Genomic DNA, 8,783 nt, shown 5'->3' on the forward strand with positions numbered 1-8,783 from the left:
AAATATTGGATATGAAGTTGGTTGTAGGTTCACTTCTTTTTTATTCTTATTATGCTTTGAGTGGGAAGGGAGAAGGCGGAGAAGAGGAACATGCAGAGGAGCAATTGAGAGAGTCACGAATGGAGGTGGTAATAAATACGGATCTGCCTCCGGTGACTATGAAGGAGCATAATGAGTGGCAGGGGGACACTGCTACAAGTCACAATTTGTGACGATAAAGTGACTAGATTTTAATTAATGATTGTTACAAATCACTAACAAAAAGGATCATAATTGAAATTGAAAAAGGATCATGATTGGGTTAATATGCAGTTCAATACATTTTGATCATATTTGAATAAGGATCTTCTTGGGAGTTTTGTTTTCTCTTATTAGAAACTATTAATCAAACTCTTATCAATCTTTTATTTTGTGCTTAACTTGTTTATATTTGATGGCTTTGAAGATGACACATCAACCAAGATCAGTAAGTGGACTCTCATATGGGAGTGAAAGAAGTTACCAATTTGATGGCTCCTAAATTTTCGCTTTCGAATGGTCATTTCTCCTAGACTCTCGAATTCACACGTTACAACTCCGAACCAAGCAATGATTGGTGATAAGAGGGTGATTTTTGAATGCTCCACATGCAGAATGCATTCGTTCATAACAACTCTAAGCTATGGAGAATTACACCTCCGCAAGCTTTCAAGATTCCATGTGGGGTTTGTTTGCTCGTGTTAATAACACTTAATCATCCTTGAAACCGCAACCATCCGCTTCCGCAATCTCCCACAACCGCAACCGCAAATGCTGCGGTTGAACCAGTCAGGCCCTCAATTGTAGTTTGTTTCTTGGGACACTTGCAAAATTAGACTACAAACTTGAGTCAATTGCAATGTTAGACCCCTCTTTTTCTCTCTCCAACATTTGCCACTTTTTTCCTATTAAATCCTTGTCCTTTCATTGTATTCACAAAAATGCCACTATTTCTGATTTATTTGAATTTCTTGCAAAAATGTTTATTACATCCATATCCTCATCTTCTTATTTTATTTACGGTTGTGCCGCCTCCATCAATTTTCCAACAACCATGAACAACTAAATTTGAAGCTCTTAAAGCTTCAACAACCTGAATTTGTAAGCTTAAATAATATCCAATGCTATGAGAACTTCATTTTCTTCCATCTGCTCTCCATTTTAATCCAATAAAATTTGCAAGTGCATTCATCTTGTTATATGTCGTAATTCTTGGATAGTGATTAAATTGGTGTTGGGTTTCTTCCGTGGTGACTAAAGACGACGTCTTCCGTGCTTGACATTGCGAAACAACCATCGAAAAGGTTATTTTCCGGTAGATTTCGTGATTTTCCTTGATTTTTTTGCGATATTAGACTTCATTTGTTAGTCTAACCGTCATAATATCATGTAAAGTCTACTATGTGGTCAATTTTGCAATTAAAATTTTATCGAGTTTCGAGCCCGTAGACTGAAATTTCAGTCTCCTTAATTTCATTTGAAAACAAAAAAATATGGTTCAGAATGCATTATAATCTTTCTGTCGGATACTTCGTTTCCAGTCTAGTAAGGTGTATTTTTGCAATTGACCAAATTTTTGACTTTTAGTTATGACTGCCGGACGAAGTCTTCTTCCGATAATAAAAGAGTAGACTTCTATAGTGGCTATTTTTGGATTTGACCAAAATATAAAAACATTGACCGTAATATTATTGATATAAAATTAATTAGTTGACTGTAAAAGAAGTCTACTAGTTAAAATATTAAAATGTTGGTCAACCCCAAAAATGACCACGAGAGACTGAAAACGAAGTCAACATTCCTGGAGACTTCGTACGTAGTCTACTTGGCGAAAGTAAAACTTGGTCAATTGCAAAACTAACCACAACGAAGTTTACTTTATCTAGTTGACGGATAGATGAAGTCTACTTGTTAGCTAGAAGTCTACTACAAACTCAATGGTTTGGTCAATTGCAAAAATAACCATAGTAGACTGTAATCAAACTTAACTTGTTGAAACTTTCTAAGAAGTCTACTATGTTATATGTTTTTAATTGCAAAACTGACCAAAAAATTAACAAAGGAAGACAACAAAAGAAGTCAACTATCCTAGTAGACTTCATACGGTGTCTGCTTTATTAAATTGTAATTGCAAAAATAGACCACACAAAATAGACTTCAAGGGAAGTATCTTTATAGAGGCTAGTTTATGTCTACAATGTTGACATCAACATGAAGTCGTCATAATTTGAAAACCAATTTATTGCAAATTGGTGAATAATTTTTAAGATTTTCTTGTTGTATTCTTTGATATATGTTATGTACTTTGCTTCTATATGTTTTTGACATGATTATATATTATACATGTGGAGAAATCAAGTTTTTGGTTTTCTTAGACAGTTAGGTCATTAACTTAGACTTATTTTTGAAGTCAACGTGTTGGAGTTTTATGTGAAGTCTGTATAATTGAAAAAGTCTTTAATCGTCTTTTTTTTTCTTTCTGCGTTCTTATCTATTTTTCAACTCTACAAGAACCGATTATTGGTTGGTTTGTTTGGTTTTGTTTGTATTTGGAAAAATGAAAAAGAAAAAAACTTTTACCAGGGTTAGAATATTGTTCTAACAGGATTAACTCATTTACCTTGAGTATGTAAGCTGAATCGAAGAGAAGCGGAAGGTTGATATCTAAAAGGTCGATATCTACACCATGTTTGACAGAGAGAAGAGCTGTAGATGACGAAGATGAAGAAGAAAGGTGATTATGATGAGAGAAAGAGAATTTTTCGGTTTTAGAATCGCTTATCGCCAGAGATAGAGAGGCGGAAGGTGGAAGAGGAAGAAATGAAAGTGACTAGGATTAGGGTTAGTGAAAATTAGGTATATATAACCGGTTATGCTCCGCCGAATCGAACCGAATTACCAAATTAATTTCGCCGATCGGTTTGTTGATCCTCTCACAGTTGCTGCCGAAAACAGAACATCTTGGTTTAATCGGTTCGGTTCTCTTGGTTCTGACCGAACGCCCAGGAATTAATAGTTGATGGCATAACATAGTCAACCTCCAATAGTCTATAGAGAAGTCTACTTAATCAAATCCTAAATCAAATAATTTTAACATCAGTCTTTCCTCCATTAATTTGACTCATTTATATGTAAATTTATTTTATTTCAATGTAGAAAGTCTATGTGGTTATTATTTAGTCCATAAGTTTATTAAATTATTTTTTATACCTTTTTAATTAAAATTTAAATTATAATTAAGGAGTAGACATATTGTTATGTCTTCTAGTTGACGTTAATTTGCAGACTTCCTCCGGGTTACATCTGTCATTTTGGCTTCTGTTTTTTTGTTTGGTCATAAGGGAGTCAAATGTAATTTCCGTACTCTTAATGATTATGTTTCTCAAATATTGAATATATGGTCTAATATTGCATTCAAAGCCAAATAAAGGTATGCAAAATGCAATTGTCCCTTGTTTCTTTACGTTTCAATCTATGACCATATTTATTTATTTATTTTTTGTTATGAGAATAACATATTTTCAAATAAAGGTTTTTAGTCATTTATTTACAATTATTAGATTGACAGCATAGTGACATATTTTCAATTAAACCAAGATAAATAATAAGCCTATACAATACACGGTTTATGTATAGTTGTGACCATAATTTAATGAAGAAGTTTGAAAAATTTAAGAACTAAATCGATAGTTTGATAAGACGGATTTGTAACAACATTTTGGTGATAAGATATGACGAAGTTTAGACGATAAAATTGTCACAATTTAGTACGGATTGATGACTGATTTTTAGATATCAATTATGACGATTTTGAGACTAGTTTCCTCATCCGCTATGACGGAGTTGAGATGTTATAATAGTCGTAAAATGTGATGATTTTATAACGACATAATTAGTAGGTAATCTTGACACTTTTGATACGTCTTTGTGTAGTCATATTTGGTGACGAAAATGCTACTAGATTTATTCGTCACAATTTGTGTGACGTTTTAGTTACAAAAACAAAGTTACGACGATTGTATTGCAACTGTTTATAAATTGTCACAAATTAGTAGCAATAATTTTATTGTGAGAAATATTTGCTATTGTGACGAAAAATTACGTCTAAATAAACTTATTTTCTTTTAGTGAGACCCCTCTGTACCGTTGGGGATGCATGATTTTCAGGATGTTGTGACATACTTCTCCTTGGGTGATTTGCACTATCAAGGGCCGCTGTTCACATGGTGTAATAAAAGGGATGATGCAACACTTATCTATAAGAAGCTTGAATCGGTACTAATGAATGACTCATGGTTTGAAAAGTATCCACAGTGCTATGGGGTGTTTGAAGAAGGAGGAGTTTCAGATCATCTGCGATGTAGGATAAGGATTGGAGCAGATAAGCCTAAAGTTCAAAAGCCAGTCAAATTTACTAATGCGCTTGCCACTGATACGAGTTTTATACCAATGATTCAGTCTTACTGGGAGACTACAGAGCCTATTTACCACTCTATCTCTGCTATCTACAGATTCTCTAAGAAGCTTAAAGCTTTCAAACCAAGGATGAAAAAAATGAGCAATGATCGCTTGGGAGCTTTCTCAAAGAAGACTAGAGAAGCTTATGACAGGCTATGTAAGTTGCAGTTTGAAGTTCTTTCGAACCCTTCAGCCAGGGTTGGCCATGAGAAATGCTTCTGAAGCATATACGAGATGGATGTGAAAGTGCGAGAACTTAAGATCTGAACAATTTGAATAACAATTCCTTTAAACACTTTTTGATTGATAGAAAATCTGTTTACAAGTTTGTTCTAAACAATTTTCTAATCTCTCAAAACTCTCTTAAAGAACTCTCTTGCTCTCCCTAAGTTCTTAGCTCTTTTTCTTTTAGACTAAAACTTAGTAGCTAGATAAAATTTCTTTTGTTTGTGCTAAAGCTCAACCTAGCTATAACACCCCTATTTATAGATCTAGGTATTAGCTATTTAATTAGCATACTACCTAATCTAATCCTAATAGGAATTGGACAATTTCCTTTTTCTTTATGGTTTAGGAAATTTCCCACTTTCTTCATGTTTACATTCCAATTGTAAACATGAAGCTCTTCGACCTTCTATAAGCTTCTCTTGCCTTCTAATCCTGTATGAGTCTTGATAATCGCCGCCATAGATCACTCGATACCCTATTCTTGTATTAGTGTCGTGTCCTTCTGAAGTAGTTCAAACACTTGTTCAAATGCTGCATCTTCAATCTCCCCCTTTTTGACTTTGTGCTTCACAAGCATCTGCACTTTAAATCTTTTTCATGCATTCAAATTCATCTAAATGAAACCTTGAATAAACTGAAAATCCTTAACACATAAACGTCATAAATTCTGCAAGCAACAAACCAGCTGACAAACGAACTAATGTTCAGATAGTTTTTTTTAAACAACACAAAACACTGCTCCCCCAGAACTGTAGCTCCCCCATACTTGTAGCTCCCCCAGAATATCAGAACCAGACTCCATTTCTCCCCCTGCTTGTGAGCACAACAGTTAAAAACCACTAAATCATCTTTGACAATGGATGATTCTGAATCAACCTGTGAACCACATCTGTAAGCCTATGAAGAGCTTGAGCAGTATCAACCAATGCTTCATATGAAATCTCTGCACTATCCTGACCAATATGCGGCAATCATATACTACCCAACTGAACAATGTCAGATGCAGAAGAAGACCCTTCTTCAGCTTGTCTTCCAACTGGTGATCTTTGCATCGGTTCATCACATTCTGGAATCAGATTATGCTTAACCTCATATATATGTCCTGTTCTGGCGTCCTTTGTATAAAACTCAGCATACACATCTTCTTCTTCATCTGACCACTCAAGCGGACCTTCTTGAACTCTAAGAGTTTCAATTCTTGAAAAAACCACATAGCGAGTAGGATCTGTCCAACTTATGTTCATAATCTGATTATAAACCAACTGCCCAAAATTAAACCGGATGCCCTTGATAATCTTGTAAACTACTCGAGCTCGTTTAACCGAAAGATGATTCCTGTGTTTCGAAGGAACCCAATTGTATGCTGCCAACATTAAAAGAGCTGCACTCTCCTTAGGTAGATCCGCAACTTTTAAATTAGCCCAATTCGATTTGTCTTCACCACTTAAAAACTCTGCAAGTTCATCTTTACTCAATTTATCCACTGCTGCATCAGCTTTCTTTTCAGCTTTAGTCAAAGGCGAAATACTAGAAAGCTCGATTAATCGCCTTAGGAGAAAACTCATACTAATTTCCCCTCACAAACACTTGAACACCATCCCTAGCCTTTCCATTAGGCAAATTAGCATAAAATTCACAAATAATCTCTTTGACATAAACAGAAGGATCATCAACTGTAGCTCCAAGTCCTAACGACAATATCTTCCCAATAAACCCAAATTCATCCGTTCGAGACATATCCAATTGTCTCTCAGCTGTAAATTTCCTAGAGAAGAACTGAGAGTACCTTAATTTGGCTGCCTTGGAGATAAACACATCAGATTGAAACCCAGATTTAGTCCGAACATTCCTGGTATTTGGTTCTGCGGATCTTGGTCGTTTTGATTTCTTCTTGCTAGCAGAGGCAACTTCTCTTTGTTTCTTGCTCCTTTGCTTCTCTGTGTGTCTCTCAATCTGCTCTTGTACAAAGATTTCTTCAACCCCAACCTCTGTATCAGACTCTGAAACAAAAGCCTTCTCTTTACTCTTGCCAACAAATTCCACCTCGTCATCCATTAGATCTTCTCCTTCGAGATTATCTACCCCTTGATCTATTTGATTCTTCTTCGATTCTCCTTTAGATGAATCATCATCGCTATCGGATCCATACGACACAATCCTTGGTTGAACTTCTTCATCATCACTCGAATCATCAACCAATTGAGGTCGATTGACTGCCCCATCATCTCGAGACATCTCTGACTTCCTTGCTCTTCGCACCAATCCACTTCGAGTTGCACCTACCATCTCTGATTCGTTCCTCCTTCTTCGAGTTTTTTTTTTCCGACACACACGAAGTAGAGACTCTTAGACTTTCCTCTTCTTATTTTGTAAATTACAAAACAAATATTTTGTTTCCCCTTTTTTTTTAAACAACAAAAACCACAAAATCTGCCCATATCTCGAGAAATCTTTTCCAATATCTTAGCCATGTACCTCAGATTCCACTAAACCATAACCAAAATCAATAATCCAAACACCAATTGAATTTGAGCCGTACCAGCTTTATCAATCCTATCTCCTCCTGTACCAGCTCCGATCTTGTGAGTAATTCACATCTCACAAACACCAATTGAATTTCGCAAGAACGAAAAACGATTAAAATCTAAAGCTTTGGTGAAAATATCTGCTAGCTGTTCTTCAGTATCAACATGCTCAATCAAAACTTGCTTTTTTCAACCAATTCTCTGATAAAGTGATGTCTCACATCAATGTGCTTGGTTCTTGAATGTTGAACTGGATTTTTAAAAATATCAATTGCACTCCTATTGTCACAGTACACTTGTAGCACTCCTGACTCCATACCATAATCTGCTGACATCTGCTTCATCCATAACAATTGAGTACAACAACTCCCCATAGCTATATATTCTGATTCAGCTGTAGACAAAGACACTGAATTTTGTTTCTTACTCAACCAGGCTATTAGATTGTTACCTAGGTAAAAACAACCTCCACTTGTACTCTTCCGATCTGTTACACTTCCTGCATAATCTGCATCACAATAACCAACCAACCCTTTGTTTGAACCTTTAGAATACCAAATCCCAAAATCAATAGTTCCTTTGACATATTTGATAATTCGCTTGACTGCTTCAAGATGAGACTGTTTTGGTTTTGACTGAAACCTTGCACATATCCCCACACTAAAACTCAAATCTGGTCTACTAGCAGTAAGATATAGCAAACTCCCAATCATTCCTCTATACTGCTTGACATCCACATCTTTACCATCAACATCTTTTGATAGTTTCAATGAAGTACTCATAGGTATCAAAGCTTCTTTGCACTTATCCATCTGAATTTTTTTAAGAAGTTGTCTAGCATAAGTGCTTTGTGAAATAAAAATTCCTTGATCTGACTGTGTAATCTGCAACCCGAGAAAATACTTTAATTCTCCAACCAGACTCATCTCAAATTCTTGTGTCATACTACTCACAAACTTATCCACCAACTCTTTTGAAGTACTTCCAAAAATTATGTCATCAACATAAATCTGAACCATCATGATATCATCATCTTGTTCCAAGATAAATAAGGTCTTGTCCACACTTCCTCTATTATAGTTCTGCTCTAACAAGAAACTAGTTAGCCTTTCATACCAAGCTCTTGGAGCTTGTTTCAACCCATAAAGAGCTTTCTTAAGCTTATATACATACTCAGGCCTAACTGGATCTTCAAAACCTTTGGGTTGTTCAACATATACTTCTTCTTGTAAAATCCCATTCAAGAAGGCACTCTTAACATCCATCTGAAAAACCTTGAAATTCAGAATGCAAGCCATTCCTAGAAACAGTCTAATGGACTCAAGTCTTGCTAGTGGTGCAAAAGTTTCTTCAAAATCTATACCTTCGATCTGCGTATACCCTTGTGCAACCAATCTAGCTTTATTGCGAACCACAACACCACTCTCATCAATTTTGTTCTTGAAAATCCACTTTGTACCAATGATATTCACATCTAATGGTCTACGAACCAGTTCCCAAACATCATTATGCTCAAACTGTTCCAGTTCTTCTTCCATGGCTATAATCCAAAAA

This window comes from Camelina sativa, chromosome 6 (genome assembly GCF_030686135.1).
Source record: "Camelina sativa cultivar CO46 ecotype springtype chromosome 6, ASM3068613v1".
Classification (NCBI taxonomy): Eukaryota; Viridiplantae; Streptophyta; class Magnoliopsida; order Brassicales; family Brassicaceae; genus Camelina; species Camelina sativa.